Source organism: Mixophyes fleayi, chromosome 10 (assembly GCF_038048845.1).
Source record: "Mixophyes fleayi isolate aMixFle1 chromosome 10, aMixFle1.hap1, whole genome shotgun sequence".
In the NCBI taxonomy this organism is placed as follows: domain Eukaryota; kingdom Metazoa; phylum Chordata; class Amphibia; order Anura; family Limnodynastidae; genus Mixophyes; species Mixophyes fleayi.
The window spans coordinates 102,693,029-102,720,268 of record NC_134411.1 but is presented as its reverse complement, the minus strand read 5'-3'; the positions used below and the strand labels follow the sequence as shown (position 1 = coordinate 102,720,268).

Below are 27,240 nucleotides of genomic sequence, written 5' to 3'. Positions count from 1 at the left end.
CCAGAGCCAGCGACGGCTCTCCCGCTGTGCGGGCTGGAGGACACAACGCACCGAAGAGCTGTCTCTCTCTCTCCGGTGAAGGAGGCGCCACGCAGTAACTGGAAAACACGGTGACATTGAATTATTCTTTCTATAACAGGTCACCGATTATAAAGATCATTTTTCTCACATCCCAGCTGCAGCTCTGAATCCAACATACGCTCGAAATGTCTTCTCTCAGTTTCCCTTCACTGAAAACATCAAGTTCTAACAGTCAAGTTGACATTTTCCAGCACTTCATTAGAGAAGCGGGGAAAAAAAATAGACCTAAAATAAACGAATTTAGCAACAGCCACGAAGGAAACTTTACCCAGTAGTTTCAACTTATTAAGGGGTGATCTAGTACCTGTTCCACTTTAAGGCACTGGTAAAAAAATAAAAAAAAATAATGAAAAAAAATCCCTGTTCATTGGTCCCCTCGGACGTGGAATTGTTGCCAAATATTGTAAGACGGTGTTTGTTTAGTACACATTTTCCATAGGCAGAAATGGAACCGCGTCCCAGGCTCCTCTAACAAGACAGACCTGGCCTTACCTCAACATTTCACCTTGTAAAGCTTCGCACATGACTTGATTGGAACTGCACATTAAAGGCTGCCCGGGACACCCATTAACGGAGGGAGAGAGAGAGAGAAAAAAATATATAAGCAAGAAAATCCGCAGCTCTGTTTAATTCTCCAAAGAAACAAAATCTACTTCACAGCATCCCCTAATCTCCCAAACCAGTGACCCTTTTATGAGGTGTTTTCCAGAGCCAGTGTAAATCCATCCTTTTCAAAGAGGTCAGTGTTCCTCCATAGGTCCGAGGTGTAAGGAACATTAGATCTTGTTTGAATACACGTCGAGCCGGGGAGTTTGCTGTTTATGTTTTAACAAATCTTTTCCAGCCGTTTCTTTGGAATATATTTTTTTTTAATCCTATTTTTAACCTCTACTTTTTATGGTCAATTAAATTCTAGAGATGGTGGGATTGAAAATACAAACTTTACTGGACCAAGATAAGAATCTGCTCTAAGTGAGGCTTTGGGCAGTTCTCCCCATGTCGTCTGTACGCTCTGAATATTACATCAGTTAATTTGATGTCAATTTGGTTAATTTTGAGCATCTGTTCGACCTATCACTGTTGCACCTCCTTCGGGGTGGGAGGGGCCAGCGATGAGCGTTCATACACTCCGTAGGCCACTACTGTTTATCTGAGTATGTTCCGGTGTGTTCGTTGTGGAGCCTGGTTTGCTTTTGCAGTTACGCTGTGATGGAACGGACAGCTCCAGCGGTTCCGCTGCCCCAGCCAACGAGAGGAGCAGATCGAAGGACTCCAGAGCGGCGATACGGATATCACTGAGCCATACCCCGGAGAGCTAACCTGCTTCTCTCATGCACCGTAGTCCTATAGGGCCTATTTATGAAGCCCTATACCAGGCAGAAACGGTTTTATCCACATGGTTTAAGCATTTTTAAGTAAAATTGTAATTTAAGAAAAGTCTAACGCAGGATAAATCGGCGACATGTCTATTGGAGTGCAAAAGTAGCAGATTTAAACGACATGACTTCAAAGACTTGTCATCTTCTCCAAAAATGACTTCACCTTTGCACCCCTCTGAGATGTTGGAGACCTGGGGGTAAATGTATCCAGTCGAGAGTTTTCCGACGGGTTTGAAAAACCAAAAAGATTCTAGCTATAATTTATTTAGTACATTCTACAAAATGACAGCTAGAATCTCAGTGGTTGCTATAGGCAACATCCACACTTTTCAAAGGAAAACTCATGAAAACTCTCAGCTTGATATATTTACCCCCCTGGTCTCATCCTCTACTTGCCGAGTTTTGCACCTTCCAACTGAACCTTTGTGCTACACGTAATAGTAGATTCCCGGCTCCCCTCACTCTGATTAATCAATAAATGAGGCTATTTTAGAAAGATGAAAAGTTTCAGTGCGTGAGGCGGTGGTATCACCGTGTTAGTAAGCTGGACATTGGAGAGAGGCTGCACGCTTTAAACAATGCTAATTTTTTAGGATCCGACAATCAGGCCACAGATTCATCCGGGGGCCATGAAGTTGGGGGTACACTCGGGAATTCTCTGGAGTGACAAATCTGTGCATATGAAGTAGCCGGACTCTATTTCTGTGATTTGCACATGACCATTTTACCGAATTAGAGCTGTAGAAACGCTCGTCGATCTCTTGAAATCCTGGACCGTCATACTCACTTTCACTCACTGTCTGTTTTGGAGACACTTAAGGTCCAATTTGATCGAATTACGCTCCCAGCAGTCGGCGGACACAAGCTGTTTTCCCAGTTTAAACCTATATGCCCCCCTCTCCGACTCTGTGCAGGTTTCAATTTCTCCCATTTCCAGGTTAAATTTGTACCCTGAAAACTCAGAGATTCAGGTCAAGGTCAGACGTGTGAAATTACAGGTTTTAAACAGGCCCAAATGTTTGGCTATAAAAGTCCTCGTGTCCTGTGGATGAATTGCAGATTATCATCGCACTCGACCAGTCTGCAGGTGCACGTAATTACCCAGCCCTTCCAGGGGGGGGGGGCTTCTCCGAATATTGCACCTTCCAGGGGGACACCGATGAATAGAACCTTATGTAAAATGTTATTTTTATGTACTTCACTGCAATAAGCCGCAGTAGTTATGGGTTCAGCATAGCTTATAAAACAGCGTAATTACCCAAAGCCCTGTGGATCTACCAGAGGAGGGAAAAGTTAATACTATTTGTTTACCTTTCAAATTAATTAATTTTGTACATTTCCTCTCAATATCACAGAAAACCAGGAGCAGTTTGTTCTAACAAATATTCTATTTAGATTTCAGATTATGGGCGCGGAAGTGAAAATCCCACATAAAAACCAAAGATCTGGAGTAAACCTGCAGAGAGAGATACACTGGAACGACGCTGTTTGTCCTACAATCTGTGTGTTCCAACAAGAGCGCTCTGTGTTCTTAGACCTTTAATATGTTTCTTCAGTAAATATTTTCTGCGCAAACTTCTTAAAACATACTTCTTCTACCAGACATTTCTCAAGTATATATATGGTAAATTAAAGGAAATGTCTGGTATCCTGCGTCATATAAATACAGTGTAGAATGTGTTTTAAAAAAATATTTTAATATATATATATATATATATATATATATATATATATATATATATATATATATATATATATATATATTTTCACATACACACATACCTTCTAGCCCTAAATCAATTCTGTCTTTTCTAGTATTGTAACCAGTGTGAAGTTAGTAAACTATATGTTTTTCAATTAAATATTTAAGATTGTATAGGGATCTTAATATTCTATAGATTTTCCTTAACTTTGGTAACATATGAACAACAATGACAAGATTCAAGGTAAGAATTGAAAATAACTATGTGAAAGAAGGTGTACAGTCATCCTTACTGACACAATTCAGGGCATCTGTCAGAAATTAGCTTATTGCTCCTGCTTTTCCTCCATTACCTCCTCCCAACAGCTTTGTATTAACCCTAGGTTCCTGACAGTTTGACTGGGAGACCCCACAGAGCTTTCAGAGCAGCTAATAGAACTAGCGATGGTATAAGAGACACTTAGGGCTAGATTTACTAAGCTGCGGGTTTGAAAAAGTGGGGATGTTGCCTATAGCAACCAATCAGATTCTAGCTTTCATTTATTTAGTACCTTCTACAAAATGACAGCCAGAATCTGATTGGTTGCTATAGGCAACATCCCCACTTTTTCAAACCCGCAGCTTAGTAAATCTAGCCCTTAGTGTCTTGTATCTGTTACTTGTTAGTACAGGTGAGGTTTTCAGTGTAGAATACCGATAAATAGGTTTAGAACTTTAAAGGCTTCAGGTCCACAATATCCACTGCTGGGATTGTGCCAGTAAAGAGACATTGGGTGGGTAGGATAAAACGTGATTGGTGTTCGTCGGGTTAGATTCTAAAACTGGGATAACATGAAAATATGACCTGTGAACTGGTGTAATATCTTAATCACATAACATTATATTTCTATTCCATTATTAGAGTGCCCTTTAAAGGCTTCCAGGATACGGATCTGTACTTCATGCCGATTCATCCATCAAAATAACCGACTTGCCGATTGATCCACTTAAGGCTAAAGTCAGAATATCTTTAAAACCCGCCCGATTGTGGTCACCGACGCTGAAAACTATAGATCAGCCGTTTGCAGACAGAACTTCCAACCAAACCACTGATTGAACCATCTGGGCTTATTTAATACCATTATAGGTCAGCAGAGAAATAGAGATTTATGTGAATAAAATGGCTTTAATCTGGAATGATGATGGTTTATTTAAAAGGAATCAAGAAACATGATCCGGGAGCAGTAAATGATACAACGTTTCACATCAGCTAAACCTGGAATTATTTATAAAAGGATCAAACGAGATCAACGTTGTCCAATTTATTTCCAGGTTTTGGGGTTATACTTAGGGGGGTGTCAAAGGCAGCAACTGGAAGCCCCCCCCTCTCCCCTCCTCCCTTACTCAAAGTACCGTAAACATTATTGTATAAAAACACATTGTACTTGTAAACCATTGGTAGATCTACCAACAAGGTCGTTACCACTAATTTACACATTTGCATCCAATTCCTAAATTTTGGCACCCCCACAACATGTTGGATGAGACACAATAGCAAACCGTCCAGGGCAAGAAAAGCTCTAAATTCGCAGAATTATTGTCTTATTTGCATATTATAGATTTTAATGAAGTCTCTTGATACATGTTATCCTGATATATATATATATAACATATATACACAAACACACAGTAAGCATTTAATATTTTTTACATTTATTTTAAGTGATGGTTTATTAACCGATGTAACTGATTAAACATTCTCTGTAAAGTGCTGTGTAACAAGTTGGCATTATATAAAGGATATTAAATATGTTTAAATATCTATTTGCTACAACGAATGTATTGTGCACGTACAACCATCCATAGTCTTTAGAACTCGTCAGACAATGTTTCATGGTCCTAATTATTACACTCTTTTCATTTGTGGCGGGGGGGGGAGGGATGGGGGCGACGTCTGAGCGCCCTCCACATCTGGAAGTGATCCGTAACCGTCGCCGTCCCCCTTCACTGCCATCCAGCGCTGGCTATCTGCGGCCGAGCCTCTTGGACCGCTGCCAACCTCATTAGCACAATTTACTGTATGTGTAATTAAGGAATCTCGCTGCATCTACTCTCTAAACTGTACGTTCTCTTGAGAGCTCCACAGGTTGTTGAAAAAGTTGGGCCCCTTCCCAATATTTCTCAGCCAGTTTCCTGAGCTTGCTGACAGAACTGTCTGGCTGGGTCCTTCTCGCATTCCAAGGAATCTTTGCTCCAAGTCAGTTTCTCTGGGCCCACTTTCAAACAAACACAGACAGACCACCACAATCCAACGCTCGACGTGGGACTGGCACCACGTGCCCTCAGCATATTAAACATAAATCAGTTGTTGCCAGATGTGGGCGTGCGGATTATTGCCAGAGACGATACGCAGAGGTTTAAAACTCCGGGAATGCCAAGAAGGTCCCAGAGGAGACGTAGAAGTCACATATTTCATGATATTGATTAATTTGGAGAATAAGATGTCAGTTATCATAACTATGTAATAAGTGACTGGTTTTGGGAAAACAAAAAGATGCATTTTTCTAAATCTGCAAACACGGCGTCATACAGCTCAGACATATTGTCTTATGAATCCAACACATGTCAAATTCACCAACAAGGCGTTTAATATTTATAGATTTGCTGTCAATAATGCTAAACTTTATGCCCCTCCAAATAAAAGGCAAAAATAAAATTTGGATAAATTTTTGGGTTGTATTCCAAATTTTACAGCTAAAATCCTCAATTTCAGCCACATAATTATTCAGTATATATATATATTATATACACACACACACACACACACTTACATTTACACATACATCCAGACAAAGAACCCCCACATAAGTGAATCCATTCTGCTTTTTGGCAAATATAAGATAGGGTAAGTTTTATAAAAATGTTGTTTATCTCAGGGATGATATTTCAAATAAGGAAAAAAAAATGTTTTCTGGAAATGAGCATTATAGATAATAGATCCCATAACGTAATTACATTAATATAACTTATTACTTTGTCTTGTGAGTAATGGAACATGTAATAACACAACTACAAACCTCTATTATCTCTCTCGTTTTCCAACACTTCTGGGTGAAAATCAGGACAAAGCCGACAACATCCTCAATTGCATTTCTTTATGAAAATTTACTAAGTGTAAAAAATATATTAATTGTGAATTCCTCGCATGTGCAAAGTAATGGTAAAATCGCGGATTACTTTACAAAGTTTCCCACACGCATAACAAATATATTTAATTTTCTAAACTCTACTGTTTTACAAACATATTTCAGAAACATAACGTACTACTACATGGTCACAGGGGACTTACAACGAAGTCAGTTTCTAATGTCAATGGCTCGGAGGTCATTGCAAATGATCTTTGAACATAATAATAATAATAAAGATCTTTAAATGCTATTACCCCCACACCCCTCTCCAAAATATAATTTGGACTCTGTCTTTTTTTGTAGCCTCTCTGCAATAGTGAAGTTATAAAAGTGTTCTACGGTGGTTGTGAGGGGTATACACATTCAAAAGTTATTGCAAAACACTAAGCAGTTTTATTGATTTGCAGTAACCACTAAATAGCTGCAGATGGCGCTATGCTCTTTGTTAACTCAAAAACATTGTTTGTCATCAGACTATAGTTTGTATTTTGTACCTACAAATTTTTCCCAGTACTCCTTGTCCACAATGTTCTGCTCCTGTTTTCCAAATCGATTTTTGAACTGAAATTAACCGGCCAGAATGAAATATGACAAAACACCTTTTCACGTTAACATTTAATTAACCATAGGCTATGCAAATTGGAAAATAAGTAGGAAAATCAGGAGCAGAATATTGAGCAGGCCGTCAATAAATACTTCACACAATTTTTCCTTCAATTTTCCGCAGTGTTTGTTTTCACAACATTTTCCCCCAGTATCCTCAGCTGCTAAAAGTTAAAGACAATTATCCGCTACATACCGCTGTTAGTTAAGGGACGTCCAGCGCTAGGCTATTAACCATTTTTGGCACAGAGAGAGTTAACAGTTGGCTAATCTCAGCTCCGGGCAATCTCCAAGCTGTAAAGTTAGCAGATCTGGTTTTTGTGGCTTAGAACAGAACAAGGATTGTCTAAACTCCTGTGTAACCGTAATTTACTCTCAGCTCACAAATGGTTCTAATCAACTCCTCAAATGTACCGACTGCCAGCAAGTCATTTACTTTCTACATTCTTCAAGGAATTACACGCAGAGCACAATGTACCCCCCCCCCCCCCCCCATATAACACCTAGATCGCAGCCATAATGAATGGAGACTGTTCATGCACCAGATTCCTGAGCACATTGTTAGGTCTGTTCTTGTATTGATTGTTTTGTAATGATTATTATTTATCATCTAGATGAGAGACGGGAGCAGTTTCCTCATTTCATTCCATGAATTAACGATCCTGAAATACCTCAAACTTTACAAATTACAACTGAAATAAATAATTGCTGTTACATTCATTCTAGACCAGAGTGTGCACTTATCTTATTCCTATTGTCACTGGTCCTGTTAATTGTCTTTCGGGATTGCTCTGATTGGTTACAGGTTGGTCCAGCCCTATGAATGTTCTAATTGGCTACCGGTTGCTAGTCCTGTGAATGTTCTAATGATCCGATTGGCTACAGGTTGGACTAGACCTATGAATGTTCTAATTGGCTACCGGTTGCTAGTCCTGTGAATGTTCTAATGATCTGATTGGCTACAGGTTGGACTAGACCTATGAATGTTCTAATTGGTTACCGGTTGCTAGTCCTGTGAATGTTCTAATGATCTGATTGGCTACAGGTTGGACTAGCTCTGCAAATGTCCTACTGCTTACACATCAACATCATTGAGAAAAACTGAATACAACAGGCGCATCATACAGCATTAAAGTACATGAGAATGGATATTGTACAATAGTCTGGGGGCTCTCAGTGGACGTCACTCATAGACATTGCACTGCTCTAGGACCACTCATCTAAAGTGAGCAGGTAATGAGTTAACCCTTTCGATAGTGTCTTCTCTGCAATGCGAAAGGTTTACATCACAAATCACATCCGCCCATAGTTATGTTTTTGTCCTCACACGCAACGCTATCAATGGTCTGGTATCTCCACACGTCTGACCTCAGAATGAAACAATGGGAATAGAAATCTGATGAAAACAGATTGAAGCTGAATGGGTGTGCTACAATCCCAAATCAGACCCCCCCCCTCCGTGATCCTGAGGGAACTCGTCCAGTCCTACGTCTGTAGTGCAATCCTATTGCTCCGCACTAGAGCCAAGTGTAACGATAGATCCGGCTTTATGTCTTACCAATAAAGACACATGAATATTATCATTACTCCCTTACTTAGGGTTGAACTTACCTCTATGTAAGGTCAGCCCATTTTGTTTTTGGCAGTATGTATCTTGTGAGATGAACTGGGCACGGCCTCTGTATAAGCCCTGTGTGACCGGATTGTCTACAAAAAGGGATTTGCTATGTGATAAATGAGAATACTGCACAAGACGGTAACGAGTGTTCCCCGGTGATATTATATTCCACACAAAGAGCCTAAGAAAAGATAATCCGATCCCTGGGATAGTGAACCTGTTCCCCCTAAATCTGGCGGGACAGGATATAGACCAGGGGGTAAATGTATCAAGCTGAGAGTTTTCTGACGGGTTTGAAAAACCAATTAGAATCTAGCAATCATTTATTCAGTACATGCTACAAAATGATAGCTAGAATCTGATTGGTTGCTATAGGCAACATCTCCACTTTTTAAACACGTCGGAAATTTCTCAGCTTGATACATTTACACCCTGGTCTATGGCTAAATCTGAAACATTTTCTACAGATGGTCAGGAGTTCCCGTGGTCAGTATAGAGGCCGTCAGCATCGCTCATTCCATAATTGTTACAGAGTTTTCTTTTCTACTCCCAGGAAATATCAAAGTGAATTTACAAAAAAAAAAATAAGCTTCTTAAAATAAACACAGGAAGGATTAACACTCCTACTAGGAGATTAAATAGATATTACCGGAAATGACCAAAGACCCCACTTCCTGCAGTATAAACACCTATATTCCATAATAAAATCAGGACAACCATGGACACATACCTTTTATATAACAATATGAGGGGGGACACTTATCTTGTATAATAACACAAGTGAAGTACTAATAAAAAGAAGTTCCAATATTCAAAATGGCATATGGGTAAAACTCTCACTTATTAGGAGAATAGAAAGTGCAATTTAAAAGTCACTACTGTAATTTTGTTCGGAAACCCAACAAATATACAGAAAAGAGAAGGATTTCAATGGTGTTTGAAGCATATTATTATTTTGGTAGATTTGTAAGGCGTCACAGTGCTCCGCAGCGGCGTACAGTAGGGAAGACAAGGACATACATAAAACAGGGACATACAAGGTAGACAAAATGAATGGAGATATGAAATCAAAGGGTATGAAGGACCCTGCTCATTAGAGAGCTGACATTCTAAGGGGAGGAGGGCACAGATGAAACAAGAGGAGCGAGTGTGGCTCAGAGTGGTGATTGGGATAGTTGTGAGGGTGTATTAGTGTGAATAGTGTTATCGGGCATAAGGTACCTCTATTAAAGAGATGGTTTTTCAAAGAGCATCTAAAGATTTGAAGGCTGTGGGAGCCTGATTGGGTGTGGTAGGGAACTCCGTAAGTGGGGAACAGCACGGGAGAAGTCTTGTCAGCATATGTCAGTGTAGGACCTGCATATAATGAGGTGACCTTGACGCTAGGGTGCAGGCTTAAATGTTTTGATAAAAATATGAACCAACACCTCAAGTTTTCATTTTGCTAACTACACACAGATATGCAGTGTTAAGGACATAATGTATTTTTCTTAAATAAACAGAAAGCAGTGATAAGAGATTATTTCTCAAATTAACCAGAGCCGACGGTGGGATTGTTTTGTAGTTGATTAACCTGGCCTTGGTCATCCATGTCTCTATCTGGTCACTGCTGCTATTGCTGTCTATATAAAGCATTTATCCATAATATTCAGTAGTGGTAACTGCGATCATTGCAGAATATGAAAAAGGTGATTGTAAGCTTGTTAGTTGGGCTCTGTAACCTCTCTGTCTGTCTGTATTACCCAGTATTGTTTTATTAATATTTGCTCCCAATTGTAAAGCGCTACGGAATCTGCTGGCGCTATATAAATAAATGTTGATGATGATGAAGTAGTAAGTATTTTAAGTAAGTTTCCTAATAGCCAACATGTTCATTGGTGGAAGACAACCCTACAGAATGTACAGAGTTTTCCAAAAACATCAAATTAAAAACAATGTAATGGGGGGGTGACCTTGGGGGGAGAATACCCTCCCCCCATGGTCACAGCTTTATCTCAAATATATTCAATTACATAGATAGTAACAAACATATTTGTGAATGGTAATTGTAACTATATAAGGTGACTTGTATTTCAGATTTCATGGTCCTTTAAGAACATTTTTGGTAGATGGATATATACACACACACACACATATACAGACATATATGTATCGTATTTCCCCATGTATAAGGTGTACCATAATTTTGGGGCCCGAAATTTGAAATCACTGTCAAAACTCCCATCCATTAGCTCGTCCTCCTTTAAAATCAGTAACTTCTTTTTCATCAGCGATTCTTCTTGCCTCACGATGAACCATCTTTGTGGACACAGGAAATCCAATTGCCCTTTGCTCTTCAATCCATATCTTCAATCCCCTCTCTAAATCAGGCCATTGGCTGACTTGCCTCTCATGGCCTTCTTTTGCCGTGGCGTTTTCAGTAGGGTTTCTTCTTCCCGTAGCCAGTCTCGGATTGTTCTCTCAGTTGGAGGAGGACCAAACTTATGTTCAGCAGCACGATTTCCATTCACTGCGTGGTCCCGACATCGCAGCTTTAAATATGAATTCATTTAGGTCGCACTGACGTCAGACGCTACTGCCGGAGAGCTGTCCATTCGGAGGGAGGTCCGGTCAGCCTTCTACTGCCATCGGATATCTGCAGAATCGATTTTCAGGTAAGTCTGTCCACATCGCTGTCGTTTTTTCATGAAATCGTATTTTTCTTGTAGGTCTTCTCGGTGTCGAATCTCTCGTCATCGTTGAAGCGATTACCACCGAATTCAACAATGTACGAAAATCTTTCCTGAGCCATTTCTGGGCAGAACGTGGCAAAACGTAAACTCATATACCGGTAACAAATGCACAACAATGAGCACAAAGACAACAAGCACCAAAAAGTGGGAAATGCGAGTGAAAAAAAACTACAACCACTGTGTGTGTGTGTGTGTGTGTGTATATATATATATATATATATATATATATATATATATATATATATATAGACACACACACATACATACACACACACACACACACACATATATCTTGTGTGTTGGTGTCGTGTTGGGTGGCTTTAAATGACTCTTCGTCATGTCAGCACCGTGAAGGGTTTCATGGTTCTGCAGCTGCCGTCTTGGTCCCAGCCAGGTAGACGTGGTGACAGAAGCGGATTACCTGGGGCAGGGCAGCAATGACAATGTCCTTGTCAACTGATCCTACAACTATGCAGATTTAAGTAGTTTGTGAGGATTGTAAAGCTGCAGTAATGATGGTGAAGCTTCACAACATCGTCAGGATCTCATGGACAAAAAGGTCTGAAATGTGAGCTGAGAACACATTGTAAGAGGCGTAAGACTGACAGCACCTGAGCACCCACCTGGGGAACGCAGTAAAGGAGGCTCTCACCCACCTTCCTGCATTACAAACACTCTCTGGTTACACATAACACATATCTTCTGTCTCTTTCCAGATAACAGAATCCCACTTCTAGATTCTGCTGGTATATTACAAAGGAGCCATCACTACAAGGCAGACGTAGACGTCTTGTGAAGACATTTCCATCACCTGCCCCCCCTGACTAGAGAAGAACGGTGTCTGGGATTGTTGTGCTGGGCAGAGCTGTGGGCCCCCCCGGCTGTATGCCAGCGCGCTCACAGGTATAGCCCAGGGCTGTGGAGTGTGAGCGAGGGGTAGAGCTGCCCAGAGAGTAAGTACTATAACACATACCTCCCAAAATCTATAGATGCAAACCCAAGACAAAATAAGCAACGTCCCTGATTCCACCAAATCACTGCCCTCTGTTTTGCAATTTCATTTTGCAGAGCCAGTTTATTGAAATGAGGCAAAGTGGGGGGAGGGGGTATGAGGGAGGTTTCATTCCGGTGGGGAAGGCCCATGGCCTTTTCCACTCTGCAAATATATTTAATTTGTGCATTAGATAAGAGATGGCCAAGAACCAGTCCTATAAATCTACTTTGGTAAAGAAAGAGCCCGTTTTGCCTAATGTAAAACAAATAGGATACATGCAATAATCACAGTCCCAATGTATCCTCACGCTCAGGATTAATTTAACAAATTTATTTATAAAACAATAAAATACATCCTAAGATTCTAAGGGGGGTATTCAATTGTTCCTCCGGGCGCAATTCAGCGAGTAAACTACCGTATTAACGTTTTTTACGCGCAAGTTTACCGTATAACCGGTAATAGTTTTAACGCACTCGTTCCGGCGGCGCCCGGAGGAACAATTGAATACCCCCCTAAGAATAATGTTGGAGCTGACTTCTCTTGTACAATTGTGTATGTTGTGATTGTCTCTAATAAACCCGCAGATGTTGGATATACAGAATTTGCTCTGCCAGCATATTGGCTGTGGCTCCTCTGCAGAGCTCACTGCTGGTCTGTGCCCCGAGTCTCGCTGAGCCCACAGCAGCTGCCTGTTCTGCCGTTGTCCCGGCCATGTACCGAGACCACGCAGTTTCACGCACTAGTATAAAAGGGACAGCTTTCTGCATAAGGGTTTGGTACAAATGTACTGTGGGTCTGAGGGAGCAGATAATATAATGTCAGTGTTGTATATAACACTCCTCTCCACTAACTCAGCTTAACGTCAGTAAGTCATCCGTTGCTGCCACCCACAGACCCGGGGGGGGGGGGGGTTACAACTTTAGCAGATTGATGTTACAGGATCATTCTCATATTGTGAGGCTGACGGGTTAGACCCTGGTGCTGCAACGCTGTATTAAATGGAACCTATAACGTGCATGTTCATACCTCACAACAGTCCCAATTTTCATGAGCAGTCCTGACCTTTGAAGAGCAAAAGGAGCATGTCATATCAGGAGGGAGAGGAGATGTTGCTGGAATTGGGTAGGAGATGGGTGGATAAAATTGCAGTTTGGGGCCTATTAATTAGTTCCGATTTTTATTTTTTAATTGTGTGCAAAATACATTCTGCACAGAAAACAAAAACGTCCCTTACCAGGCTGCCCTCTTACTAACTGTCCATACACCCTATCTGGGTGGATTACTTAAAAAGTAACATTTTAACTATACATGAGATAAAGGGGATTATAGTGCATCAACAACACCGTATCACGCTTAAAGGAATGCTTTTGTTAAACATAAGTATATAAACAGCTCTTTGAGAAAAAATGTATCAACGTTAGTGATTCTGGCTACACAGAAGAGGCCTCAATAGCAACAAAAATAACTAGGACAATTAAACTGCACTTTAAAATGTGAAACGACAGTGAAATAAGAGCGCTCTGCCCTATGAGGAAAATCATTTCATCTCCTTTAGCCCCCGGCTTTTCTCTCTCAGCATCTATCCATAGCGGCTGACTGTTTTTACGGGAAGACATGTAGATCACAATAATAAATATTGCACTGGAGGCTGTTATCTGTGCTGTACGGGACAGAGACTAATTAAAACCACATGAACCGGCCTTGCATATTCTCCCAGCCTCCCCCTGACCCAGCGCCGAGTGCGGCCTCCAATCCGACCAGCGGCTGGTCTCAGCCTGCTGAGGGTCAAGGAGCAGCTGCGTTGGGTGGGTAGGATAAGACAATACTTACTCTATATTTTCCCTGGGAATTCATTTCAACGTGAACTTTTTATTTGATTTCATATTTGCTCACAAGGAGACGAAGTCCCCCCCCCCCCCAACTTTCTTCCCCTAGAACCAATAACATTGTGTCATGCCTCATCTCGCTTCAAAAACCTCATGGAAACTTGTCATTTTCTTTGATGTTTTTTTTTGCATTATCTTCTTTGGAAATTCCCAATATTTTCCATCCCAGCGAGCGCAGCATTAATCATGTCAATTTATTCTGCATGCAGAGCATTGATAACACCTCTCCGACGGGGGCTTGGGCAATGTACAGAGTAAAATGGAAAAGCATATGAAGAAAAATAAGAGTCACAATGAAACATCTATTAAACACGCAATTTATATCACTATTTCCTGAGTAAAACGTACATATTCCTGTAATTGAAGGATTCTTTGCGCCGCAAATTTTTTGATGCAAGTCGCATTTTTACATGGTGCAAACGGAGATGGCCCATCTCTAAATCAGGCCCTTGGGTTAAGTGCAGATTATCACCTTTGAGGGCTTTTAGTAAGTAACTGAAGTGTAAGAACTGTGCATTACATGGGTGGGATCAGTCACGTTCCTGCAACACCAGACAGTTTAATGCCTGTAACTAATGATTACAAGAGAACCACTATCTTATCGAAACGAAGGAGACAACAGCTTCCTCCGCTTCCTGATGAACACCTCTCCAAACGTTGCGTCTGGTCATCTCTGGGGACCTGCCGCGGGCGTAGTGGTCCTTCAGAATAGGTAATTGATACGTTTAAGGCCACACCGTGTCTGGTGAAGTCAGTGGTCCTCTGGCCCTTTCTGTAAGCCCTGCATTCTCTATCGGAGGAAGTCACAATCAGATTTCTCACCCTGCCAAAGTTTCCTTTTCCTTTTCCACTTATCACATGGCTTCTTCTGTCTGGGGTGAGCTTCCTCTGCTGCTGAAGCTGGTTTACTGGTTGATAGGTCCTGCAGACCCACATCTCTCATCCTGTACAATTATTTCCGCATCCTGAGAGTTTCGGAGACTGATGTCTATTGGTATTGTGACCCGATTTCCTATGTCTCGAAGGAGAACGGTTGCAGGCCGACATTTCACTGCAATTTATTTGGTCCAGCTGTGGTGCCAAGACGGTTAGTCACTCGGCGCAGATTGTGGGCTGCAAACTTTAAAGGAACGGTGTGTGATTTAACACACATGCAGTTCAAATAACGTGTTAGTTATTACTTAAAATGATCTAGTGATTAATGCAGTTCACTCTGCACACTTGTATAAAAAACTTGAAAAGTAAATCAAAAGTTTGCTTAAAGAGGAATAAATTAAATAAAAGAAAGATAAATAATGAACTTGGTTGACCGTTCCCTACAGACTGCAGCAGGAAAGGCCTGCAAACCCATGCTCTTCCCTGAAAGAATTCTGGTGCATTCCTGCAAGTACAGTTTACACCCCGATAAATTTGATCATTTTAAAGATCTGCGGGTTTGTTTCGTGTTTTTTGTTTTTACAAGTCCTCAGTTCCCACTTTTGTGAAAGGCAATTCATTTTATTTACATTCCAACCCGCTACCTTACGCTGGATTTACAGCCCATTCGTGTTGGTCCCCAGAGATATTAAGTCTTTAAGACCAGTTGCTTGAGGTAAACTAGGAACAAATGCCTGCTGTCCCAGGTAACAGAAATGCAGTTATATTTATGTCACTGAGCTACAAGATCTGTGTAATGTGCTGCGAGAGAAACTACTTTAGGATATTGTCCGCAGGACAAACAGACCGTTCTTTCACTGTTTTATCGCCCTGTTAAATTGTACACATTGTTACGTTCAAGAAGCCCCAAATTTCATGACGATTATCACAGGTAGAAAAGCCTTATGGTAAGTTGTATCGCCCTAAACATCGGAGGCTTACTGCCGCAATAGTTATTCTGTCGTCGCCATGTCAGAATGGCAACAGAATAACAGAAGAAAATCTTCTTTTTCTTCTTTGAATAAAGGGTTTTGTTTCCCAATATTTATCCAATTTTAAAGGACACTAGTTTAACTCACCCTGATGCTATAAACGAACAATCAATTATTTTTCCTTCAGAAATTGCCACAAAAACACTATATACCATGGACAATATAATTTGTCCATGGTATATAGTGTTTGACTGGAGTCAAGTTGGGATCCATTATGACCGGTATAAGTCTCACCACTCCTAGGTCATTGTATCAAGCTTGTGGCTCCTCTGATGGCAAAATCATTGCTATTTTCAGTTGAAGTACAAAAGGATCTCAAGCATGTGGATACAATATCCCAAGCACAAATGTACATTATGCAGCAGGTTGCAGTTTTAATGGATAGGACTATCTCAACGCGTTTCTCTGCATTGAACCGTTTCCTCCGAAGCATTGGCCTGCTTGACACAAAGACTGATTGAGAGTTCTCACAGTACTGATAGTTTGATATTCTTTTATGAGCTCAGTACCTTGTTATTGTTAAGCAAAGGAATAAAAGTTTTGGTGACACAACGTTAAAGTTACACTTTCGTTTCGCCATGTCGAACTGTATTTATAGATTCACATTTCCTGAAATTTATAGTCTATCAATAGACCTGACACAATGACAGGCAAATCCGATGTTCCGAAACAATCCATAATACCGCAAACCAAACAAAAATCTCCCAATAATCCATACCCAGCATCTGGGAGACGACGGGCTGGATGACATACATGGTCAGGGTGGTGAACAGTCCTATCGTAATTACTGCATAACGCCCTAAAAACTCGTCTTATAGTCTCCTAGATTGTGCACATCTTTGGACTCATGTAAATGTGTCAACAATATAGACTAAAAGTCATACAAGAACACAAAGAGAATACAAGACACACATATATAAACTAGACTACATACACACACATTATATATATGAGCTTTGTCAAGGTGATCACTCATTTTAGAGACGGCTTTTGTAATCTGCGGGGAGGAATTTGCCACACGCTGTGTGAACGCAGGATAGCACAGAACTTCACAATGGGGAACGAGATGGCAGAGAAGAGAAATAGACAGATCTTTGCTTTTTCTGGCTTTTAGTGAATGATTTCAGTTTGCTGCTGGAAAATTATTAGACCACCAAAAAGCACTTTAACCCAGGCCAAAAATGACAGTTAAGAAGCAATAGTTGTTAATAACTTGGAAGGCTCTGCCTTATAAGTGGATCATGGGTTTGGCACAAAATAGGGACAGATTTGGGACATTAAATATACAATGTGTTTTCTGGACACATTGACATGAAGCATGGAGCATAAGACATTTACCAAGAGGTATTTCACGGCTAAAGTAAGTGATATGCGAGAGGGATACGGATTAACTTGGTGCAGGGGAAATATGTACTAAAAAAACAAGTCAATATAACACAGGATGGCATAGCGGAGCATTACATTGTGAATACCCGCACACATACACACATGGGGTGAGCTCTCTGGCAGTAAAACAACACGCAGGATACAAGCACTAATCAGGACAAGTTCTCAGGGTTTCCATAAGATTCGGGACCAGGAGAATTACTCTGAATAATTTAACCTCAATGCTCCCTCGCCAAAAAGAAACAAATTAAAAAACAAATATTGCTGCAGCTAAAATCCACAAGTTTATATTATTTTGCTGGGCATGGAACGTGGTGAAGTTCGCAACGCCTATAGAAATGGGCACGATGGGGTCCTCAATGACACGATTTGCATAACTTTTGCATTTAGCCACGTGGTCGGGACTAAAATGAGACCAATTGCGGTACCATGCTCCCCTGCACTTGTCTTCCCCTCTGGGACATCCCAGGGGAAATATTGTTAAAGTTGGCAAGTATGTTTTAAGAGGAGGGGGGCACAAAATTTTACTTAGTCTATTTTTTTTATTTTTTTTTTACTGCGGCTGCAAACTTACATTTATCTTATAATATGCACAACTTGAAAAGCATATGTTAGATCCCAAATTTGCATCCTGAATTTTATGTATGATCAGGATTTATTCAATTATGCTCAACTGTAAATGAGGCGTTTAGTCTGAGCCTTTGCTGATTGGAAGCAGCCATGAAGGCTAGTCTCAGAGGGGGCGGGGGCTGTCTCAGAGGGGTTGGGCTGTCTCAGAGGGGAGGAGCCATCTCAGAGGGGGAAGGGCCGTCTCAGAGGGGGTGGGGGCAGTCTGCACAGAAATGCTACAATTATTATTTGTTTCTTTTTAAAAAGTGTTGTGTGACCAGGTAAAGGTGGCGGCTAACAGTGACCTGAAATATGACCAAACTTTCATAGAAATATGGCAGCGCTCAATGCAAGAACACATTTTTATTCTGAAAGTAGTTTCTACAAAAAACGTTATATTTTGCTCATCTTCCTAATTATATCATACAAAGGACCGATGGAACTTTCTGGAAGTGTTTGATGGGGTTTAGGTTACTGGACGGTTCTGGGAATAAATGGTACTTTCAGCTCTTGATCTTGCCCGTCGGACACTTGCCCTGAGCATTACATTGGCTGGACATTTCCTTGGCCCAGATGCTGGAAGCGGTACAGGTTCTGGATGAGTTTGCGACATGACTAATGAAATGTTACGGTCTAGAGACAACTTCAACGTTGCAGCTGGGACAACAGATTGGAAAAGACTTTAAACTAGCATTTCTGCCATTACCAATAATTACTCCTTAAGAGAATAATAAATTTGTAAGAGTAACTGGCAGCAGTGTAACATAGCATCTCTGGGCCCCCTGGTAGAAATTGGGCAGGTGCCCTGTGATGCCACTTTGGCCTCTAAGGTTCACCAGACGTGAGATGGTGAATACACCTATAGGCACATGCTCAGAATGGGGGGGGGGGGGGGCAGCCCAGCATGGGCAGAGACCTCCCTTACCTCCAGGCTCCACTGGTAACTACCCATATACTGGTGTATGCTGCTTTTAAAATACATTTCACTGCAAAACTGCATTTATAAAACACCCAACAAAGAGTAAAAACAGCACTGACAAATATATCAACATAATAAATCCTATTTTTGAATTCTCAGCAATGGGAGTAACTTTGTTTAAACATTTCCCCATTAAGTAGCTATTAGAGTGGACCTGTGATTCTTGAACATAATAAATTGTATTATTGCATTATCAGCAATTAGAGAGTGAGGCGGGGGGGGAGGGGGGAGGTCTGCGCTGAGATAAGATATTACAACCAAGGTAATCGTTCTCACAGAACTTCTATATGCCCACAGGTACCCGGCTGCCCCTGAGACATTAGCATATGGTGGTGGTATCTTATCACTAGACAGGTGTAATATGGGGGACACAAACTACAGGTAAACGTCACTCACAGCTGTTGTCCAACATCAGAGTAAATACTGACAGTGGGAACAGATCCCAGCACTATGTGAGCAGTACATTTCCAGCAGGTAACATAGTCAGGTCCAGGCACAGAACCTAGAAGCAGTACTGATACCTGCGAGAGGTACAAAACAACAGCACAGCTGCAATCATTACAGCTGGAGGATGATGTTAACTGTCTCACTGCTGGAATGACAAATGTCCAGCCACAGCGACACCTCTGGTAGGAGTGTGTTACTGCACCCATACTTCAGAATCACAGAGAGTAACTTCATCATCATCATCACCATTTATTTATGTAGCGCCACTGATTCCGCTGCGCTGTACAGAGAACTCATTCACATCACTTTGTTTAATCATCAAAGTGGGTCTGTGATGCATGTTTGAAAAATGGGAATGGTATAGCCCTGACGCAATGTATTCTCAGGAATATCTGCTATAAAACTCTGCCACCACCTCTGTCTCGTACTTCCTGCTGAAATGCCTTTGACATTATTTAAATAAGCTGAGGGGACAGTGATCTCATGTCCAGGGATATGTCCCGTCACTCTGCGGCCTGAGGCGGCAACTGTAACAGTGTCATTTTTACTTCAGGTTCTCTCACTAAACACACCCCCTGCTCATGTGATCATTCCGAGCCAATGTGCTGAAAGCTGGCAAACTTCCCACAGTGTGATGATGTCACAGAATGCTTCTGAGTAGCACAGTGAGCATGCTCCTGCCAGAAGATGGGCGGTTCACTATCTCCTTAATACCCACCCACTTCCACTAAATTGCTCTTCCCCCACAAGTTTCTCTTCTTTATTTATTTTGTAATTATGCTTGTCACTATTATTGTTACTGTTATACCCAACTTCATATCTTATTTGTTATTGTTTCTGTTTACAATACTGTGCCTGTTTGTTATATATTACTTTGTATCAATTGTACAATATTTGTTGACTTTTTTCTTTATCTTTCTAAATATCACTTAGGAAAAAAAATACCTAGGGATTTCTACCTGTCCGGGCGATAGAAGAAACTACACAGCGAACATAATTTGTATAGTTAACATGACGTATGTATATTTATATGTTGTCTGAGTAATGTGTAGTTCTGTGTGGGTGACTGATACACGTTAATGAACACACATTGCACAACCAGAGAAGCTTACTATTAGATATTTATCTTAGCCCAGTAATCCCCTACCATGCAGTATATCAAGCTATCAGTACATAGAGGAAAATAAAGAATAATCAAAGACTTACAACAGAAAGAACATACAGAAATATAATGTCCTCTTATTATAGTATGATTATTACACGCAGTGCACACGTATTGTGTTCTCATTCTGACTTGTTTATAATTAGGAATTGGTTTTATTGGGGAGACACACAGCACTGTTTACACAAGGTCTGCCAAACATCTTTAAACATAATATCATTACATTTGGGGTCCAATTGGGACGTTTAACTCAAACTTAATTAAAATCGAGCTCAGTTTTTTTTTCCTTTAAGCTTCTTGCGCATATAAAGTTTATTTCTGATTTTAGCGGGGGCCAGGAGATCTGTCGCAGCTGAAACGTGATGCTTCTAAAGTGAAATATTCCCAGTTTATAAATACGGTTTATTTTAAACTTGATTTACTATAAGTGTTCATTAAAAGATAAATACGAAGGCTGCTCTGCTCAGAGAAACGTGGTTCTCTTTACATATTTGTAATTCATAATAAGAGTGGATACAACAAGCAGAAGAGGCCCCAGAGATGTATAATCCCAACACAAATGAGAGAAAAATGGGTAAAAACTACATAATAATTTATTATTCATAAAAACATATTGAAAATATATAAATGAGTGGTCTCTGTTCCAGTCCTTATTACCCATAGTACAGTAAAACATTCTCTGTTCCAGTCTTTATTACCCCTAATACAGTAATACATTCTCTGTTCCAGCCCTTATTACCCCTAGTACAGTAAAACATTTTCTGTTCCAGTCCTTATTACCCCTAATACAGTAATACATTCTCTGTTCCAGCCCTTATTACCCCTAGTACAGTAAAACATTCTCTGTTCCAGTCCTTATTACCCCTAATACAGTAATACATTCTCTGTTCCAGTCCTTATTACCCCCTAGTGCAGTAATACATTCTCTGTTCCAGCCCTTATTACCCCTAGCACAGTAATACATTCTCTGTTCCAGTCCTTATTACCTCTAATACAGTAATACATTCTCTGATCCAGTCCTTATTACCCCTAGTACAGTAATACATTCTCTGTTCCAGTCCTTATTACCCCTAGTACAGTAAAACATTCTCTGTTCCAGTCCTTATTACCCCTAATACAGTAATACATTCTCTGTTCCAGCCCTTATTACCCCTAGTACAGTAAAACATTCTCTGTTCCAGTCCTTATTACCCCTAATACAGTAATACATTCTCTGTTCCAGTCCTTATTACCCCCTAGTACAGTAATACATTCTCTGTTCCAGCCCTTATTACCCCTAGCACAGTAATACATTCTCTGTTCCAGCTCTTATTACCCCTAATACAGTAATACATTCTCTGATCCAGTCCTTATTACCCCTAATACAGTAATACATTCTCTGATCCAGTCCTTATTACCCCTAGTACAGTAATACATTCTCTGTTCCAGTCCTTATTACCCCTAATACAGTAACACATTATCTGATCCAGCCCTTATTACCCCTAGTACAGTAATACATTCTCTGTTCCAGCCCTTATTACCCCTAGTACAGTAACACATTATATGTTCCAGCCCTTATTACCCTAATACAATAATACATTCTCTGTTCCAGCCCTTATTACCCTAATACAGTAATACATTCTCTGTTCCAGCCCTTATTACACCTAGTACAGTAATACATTCTCTGTTCCAGCCCTTATTACCCCTAGTACAGTAATACATTCTCTGTTCCAGCCCTTATTACCCCTAGTACAGTAATACATTCTCTGTTCCAGCCCTTATTACCCTAATACAGTAATACATTCTCTGTTCCAGTCCTTATTACCCCTAATACAGTAATATATTCTCTGTTCCAGCCCTTATTACCCTAATACAGTAATACATTCTCCGTTCCAGCCCTTATTACCCTAATACAATAATACATTCTCTGTTCCAGCCCTTATTACCCCTAGTACAATAAAACATTCTCTGTTCCAGCCCTTATTACCCTAATACAATAATACATTCTCTGTTCCAGCCCTTATTACCCTAATACAGTAATACATTCTCTGTTCCAGCCCTTATTACCCTAATACAGTAATACATTCTCTGTTCCAGTCCTTATTACCCCTAATACAGTAATATATTCTCTGTTCCAGCCCTTATTACCCTAATACAGTAATACATTCTCTGTTCCAGCCCTTATTACCCTAATACAGTAATACATTCTCTGTTCCAGCCCTTATTACCCTAATACAGTAATACATTCTCTGTTCCAGCCCTTATTACCCCTAATACAGTAATACATTCTCTGTTCCAGTCCTTATTACCCCTAATACAGTAATACATTCTCTGTTCCAGCCCTTATTACCCTAATACAATAATACATTCTCTGTTCCAGCCCTTATTACCCCTAATACAGTAATACATTCTCTGTTCCAGCCCTTATTATCCCTAGTACAGTAAAACATTCTCTGTTTCAACCCTTATTACCCTAATACAATAATACATTCTCTGTTCCAGCCCTTATTACCCCTAATACAGTAATACATTCTCTGTCCCAGCCCTTATTACCCTAATACAGTAATACATTCTCTGTTCCAGCCCTTATTACCCTAATACAGTAATACATTCTCTGCTCCAGCCCTTATTACCCCTAATACAGTAATACATTCTCTGTCCCAGCCCTTATTACCCTAATACAGTAATACATTCTCTGTTCCAGCTCTTATTACCCCTAATACAGTAACACATTCTCTGTTCCAGCCCTTATTATCCCTAGTACAGTAATACATTCTCTGTTCCAGCCCTTATTACCCCAATACAGTAATACATTCTCTGTTCCAGCTCTTATTACCCCTAATACAGTAACACATTCTCTGTTCCAGCCCTTATTATCCCTAGTACAGTAATACATTCTCTGTTCCAGCCCTTATTACCCCTAATACAGTAAAACATTCTCTGTCCCAGCCCTTATTACCCTAATACAGTAATACATTCTCTGTTCCAGCCCTTATTACCCTAATACAGTAATACATTCTCTGCTCCAGCCCTTATTACCCCTAATACAGTAATACATTCTCTGTCCCAGCCCTTATTACCCTAATACAGTAATACATTCTCCGTTCCAGCCCTTATTATCCCTAGTACAGTAATACATTCTCTGTTCCAGCCCTTATTACCCCTAATACAGTAACACATTCTCTGTTCCAGCCCTTATTACCCTAATACAGTAATACATTCTCTGTTCCAGCCCTTATTACCCCTAATACATTCTCTCCCCAGAGGATTATAATGGGGGTGAGGTATAAGGGGGAAGGGGGGGGGGGCAGTGACCTCCGCCTACATGGAAACATTTGCTCTCCTCCTGCAGCCATAAAGAGCGAATCTTGCTGAGCCGCACAGCTGGGCTGGTTCCCCCCGTGGATCAGGAATGGTCTGGTCCTGGCGCTACTCCCGAAACTGACGGCTTTTCCCAGACAGGAAACATGAATGAAAATAACAGCAATTATTTCTGTGTGTGAGTCTGCAGCGAGCACCAGCGCGTGTACACACCGTGTATATACAATGTATTATTACATACACTTATATTGCCATTAACACACTCGTGTTCTTATATTACTGCTGACGAGGATACGACAGAATTCACCTGACGATATGACAATATAGAGTGTAAGCTTGTGAGCCCGGACTACTTACCTCTCTGTGTTTCTGCAATACTCAGTCTCGTTTTCTTACTGTGCTTCTTCCCAATTGTAAAGCGCTAATGAGATCTGGTTATTTGTCCCCTTGTGTCGTGAACACTACAGGGGTCCCTGGAGCTGGTTAATGCGGCCGGAAGATCACACACAGACCAATAACTTCTTTTAACCGCATTTAATGATTATTGATTGTGCGCCTTATTACCAGTGGTTCAAGTGGGGGGTATTCGGTGGTAGGGTACAGACATGAGACACAGACATGAGGCACGGGGTACAGACATGAGGCACGGGGTACAGGCATGAGACACGGGGTACAGGCATGAGACACGGGGTACAGACATGAGACACGGGGCACAGACATGAGACACATGGCACAGGCATGAGACACAGGGTACAGGCATGAGACACGGGGTACAGACATGAGACACGGGGTACAGACATGAGACACGGGGTACAGACATGAGACACAGGGTACAGGCATGAGACACAGGGTACAGGCATGAGACACAGGGTACAGGCATGAGACACAGGGTACAGGCATGAGACACAGGGTACAGGCATGAGACACGGGGTACAGACATGAGGCATGGGGTAGAGGACCCTGCCCTTGAGAGCTTCACTTCTAAAGGTAGGGGTAATTAGAAACACGGGGTACAGACATGAGGGGGGGGTATTTAGGGACACGATAGATGCCACGATCCAGCACTCACAGTACCAAGCTAAGGCTGACACGTGATTTTGAACACAGAGACATGAACTTATTAAGTGCGGTTTAAAATATCAAATGTGTCCACGATGCTTAAGATGCAAAACAATTAACAAAATTACTGCTGGGAGCATGAACTCAATGGAACACTTCTCCATATGAAACTGACTCCCAACAGTGAATAAATAAGCAGACAATACATAAACATGTTACATTTACTGTGTGTTACATGTTTTCTTCAGTAGTAACCTTTGTACATGTCTACCCTGAAGTCAGCGTCTTCTGACCAGCTATGAATATTCATGAGTATTAATGAGCATGTGGCCATGCCCTGTACTGGCAGGAGCATGCTCAGTGTGACTCTGAGAAACGTCCTGTGACATCATCAAACTGGAACATGTATTCCAGCATTAAGACCACTGACTGAGTAATGACGAGTAATTGCTGGATCTTCTGCCAACAGCTGAATCAAATAACACAGACTATATTTATAGCTGGTTTTCTCATGAACGGTGTGCGTGTAACTTTACATTACTACTGTACTATTAATAATAGATTTTTCAAAACTGCTTTCAATGTTCACATTTATTTTTCTTTTTAAAATATAATTTCATTAATAGGATTAATTTTCTCAGTTTAGCTGGTACATGCTATCCTCACTGACAATATACAAATAAATATGGTTCTGTGTGTAGAAAATCCCCTGTGTTTCAGATCTGTAGAGATGATGAAATCTATTCCTTTAATCAGCCATAAACTTCCAAACTGTGCGATAAATTCTTGAACCTTAGACGTAAATATCTACGCATAGATATGCGTGTTTAGCGTGCTCCAGCGGTAGCATCGCATAGTATTTTTAAAGATGTTACCTATGAACGGCAAACTAGAACCTAAACCTCTAGCTTTGAACTTAAAACTAATGTTCACTATTTGAATTAATCAAATAATAAAACTACTATAAAATGTCGCCATTTAAGCTTGAAAGGCAACAATTAATATTTTATTTTAACAATTTTATTTTAACTCCAAATTCAAACCAGGGGCAGATCTAGACTTTTTCTTAGTGGTGGGGGTGTGTTTAGTAAAGCCACGCCCACCACATGACTATAGTCAGTGAGCCCCGCCCCCTCCATCACTCCTAGCAGGCCGCACGCTGTGCACGTGTCTGGCGGTCTAGAGACAGGCGGAGGATGCTGCCCGGCCTCTCTGATTGTGTATTATATTACTATTACTGAGGTCCGCGCTGTGCGCATCCAGCGCACTTCCAATAATTGTCTCAATGTATTTCGAAAATTCTAAATTCCTATTTCTATGGCACCAACATCTGCTGCATCGCAGCTCTGAATTTAGTTTCCCTTTCCACAGCCACAAAATCCCTTTCTCTTTCTCCTCACAATGGTCATTGTTCACCGTCTAAAAATGTCAGCAAAGACCCGACATGAAATTTGGGAAGGAAAAAGCTAATTACAGTAAAAGTTTCTGGTAACAATGTTGCTGCGGCAAGTGGTTTGGATGCAGTGGTGTTATTACAAGATCCTCGCATGGGATAAAACAATTGTCTGGCCTCACGGCTCACTCTCTGCATCGTATTGTCCCACAATACGACACTACCTGAGCGGAGCGCGCTGGCCACATTCCTTCCTGATAATAAAGGGTTAACGCTAATGAGGCCAATGGGGGCATTTAGTGCTTGTGAAAGTTGTAAGCCCATCACACCCATTTATCGTAAACACTCATGTCGGTCTGTTTACAGTTGCCAGCATTATTGTTGCAGTAAGTGAAACCAGAAGGACATCTCCCCTTACAATGACTCTCATCTGTTCCCCCCGGCTCGGCCCTATCGGCCGCGGAGGCGGGTTTTGAACACACGGTTTTCCCTCGAAGCGCAGCTCAATCAATGACTTTTATAGACCAAGGTCTGGATATTATTCTTTACAGCTAGAAAAAAAAAAAAAGGAACGAAAGTGATAACTTTTATTGGCCAACTGCGCAGATTTCAACCCCAATGCAGAGAGGGAATAAGCCCCACGAGGACGGACTTGTTTTACGTATTTGCCGGTTTATAAAAACAAGAAAATAAACGTTTAAAAGGTAAAATATTACATTTTTACCCTTACTGGGGTATTTTACCCGATTACCAACCCTGGGGGTAAATGTATCAAGCTGAGAGTTTTCGGGCAGGTTTGAAAAACCAATCAGATTCTAGCTATCATTTATTTAGTA

The 27,240-nt window shown here is 40.9% G+C and overlaps 2 protein-coding genes across 3 annotated transcripts in view; one reads left to right on the top strand and one right to left on the bottom strand.

The window, feature by feature from the left end:
- LOC142104589 (uncharacterized) overlaps positions 1 to 4,832 on the top strand; it is a 38,781-nt gene extending 33,949 nt beyond the window's left edge. Inside the window, exons 12-13 of one of the 2 annotated variants that reach the window (XR_012679607.1) lie at positions 2,856 to 2,962; positions 4,064 to 4,832. The gene's annotated coding sequence lies outside the window, so the exon portion shown is untranslated. Of the gene's footprint in view, positions 1 to 2,855; positions 3,092 to 4,063 lie in introns of those variants that run through there. The other variant, XR_012679606.1, reaches the window with a different exon arrangement.
- ZDHHC7 (zDHHC palmitoyltransferase 7) overlaps positions 1 to 27,240 on the bottom strand; it is a 165,727-nt gene that overhangs the window by 61,270 nt on the left and 77,217 nt on the right. The gene's annotated exons all lie outside the window — the stretch shown is intronic.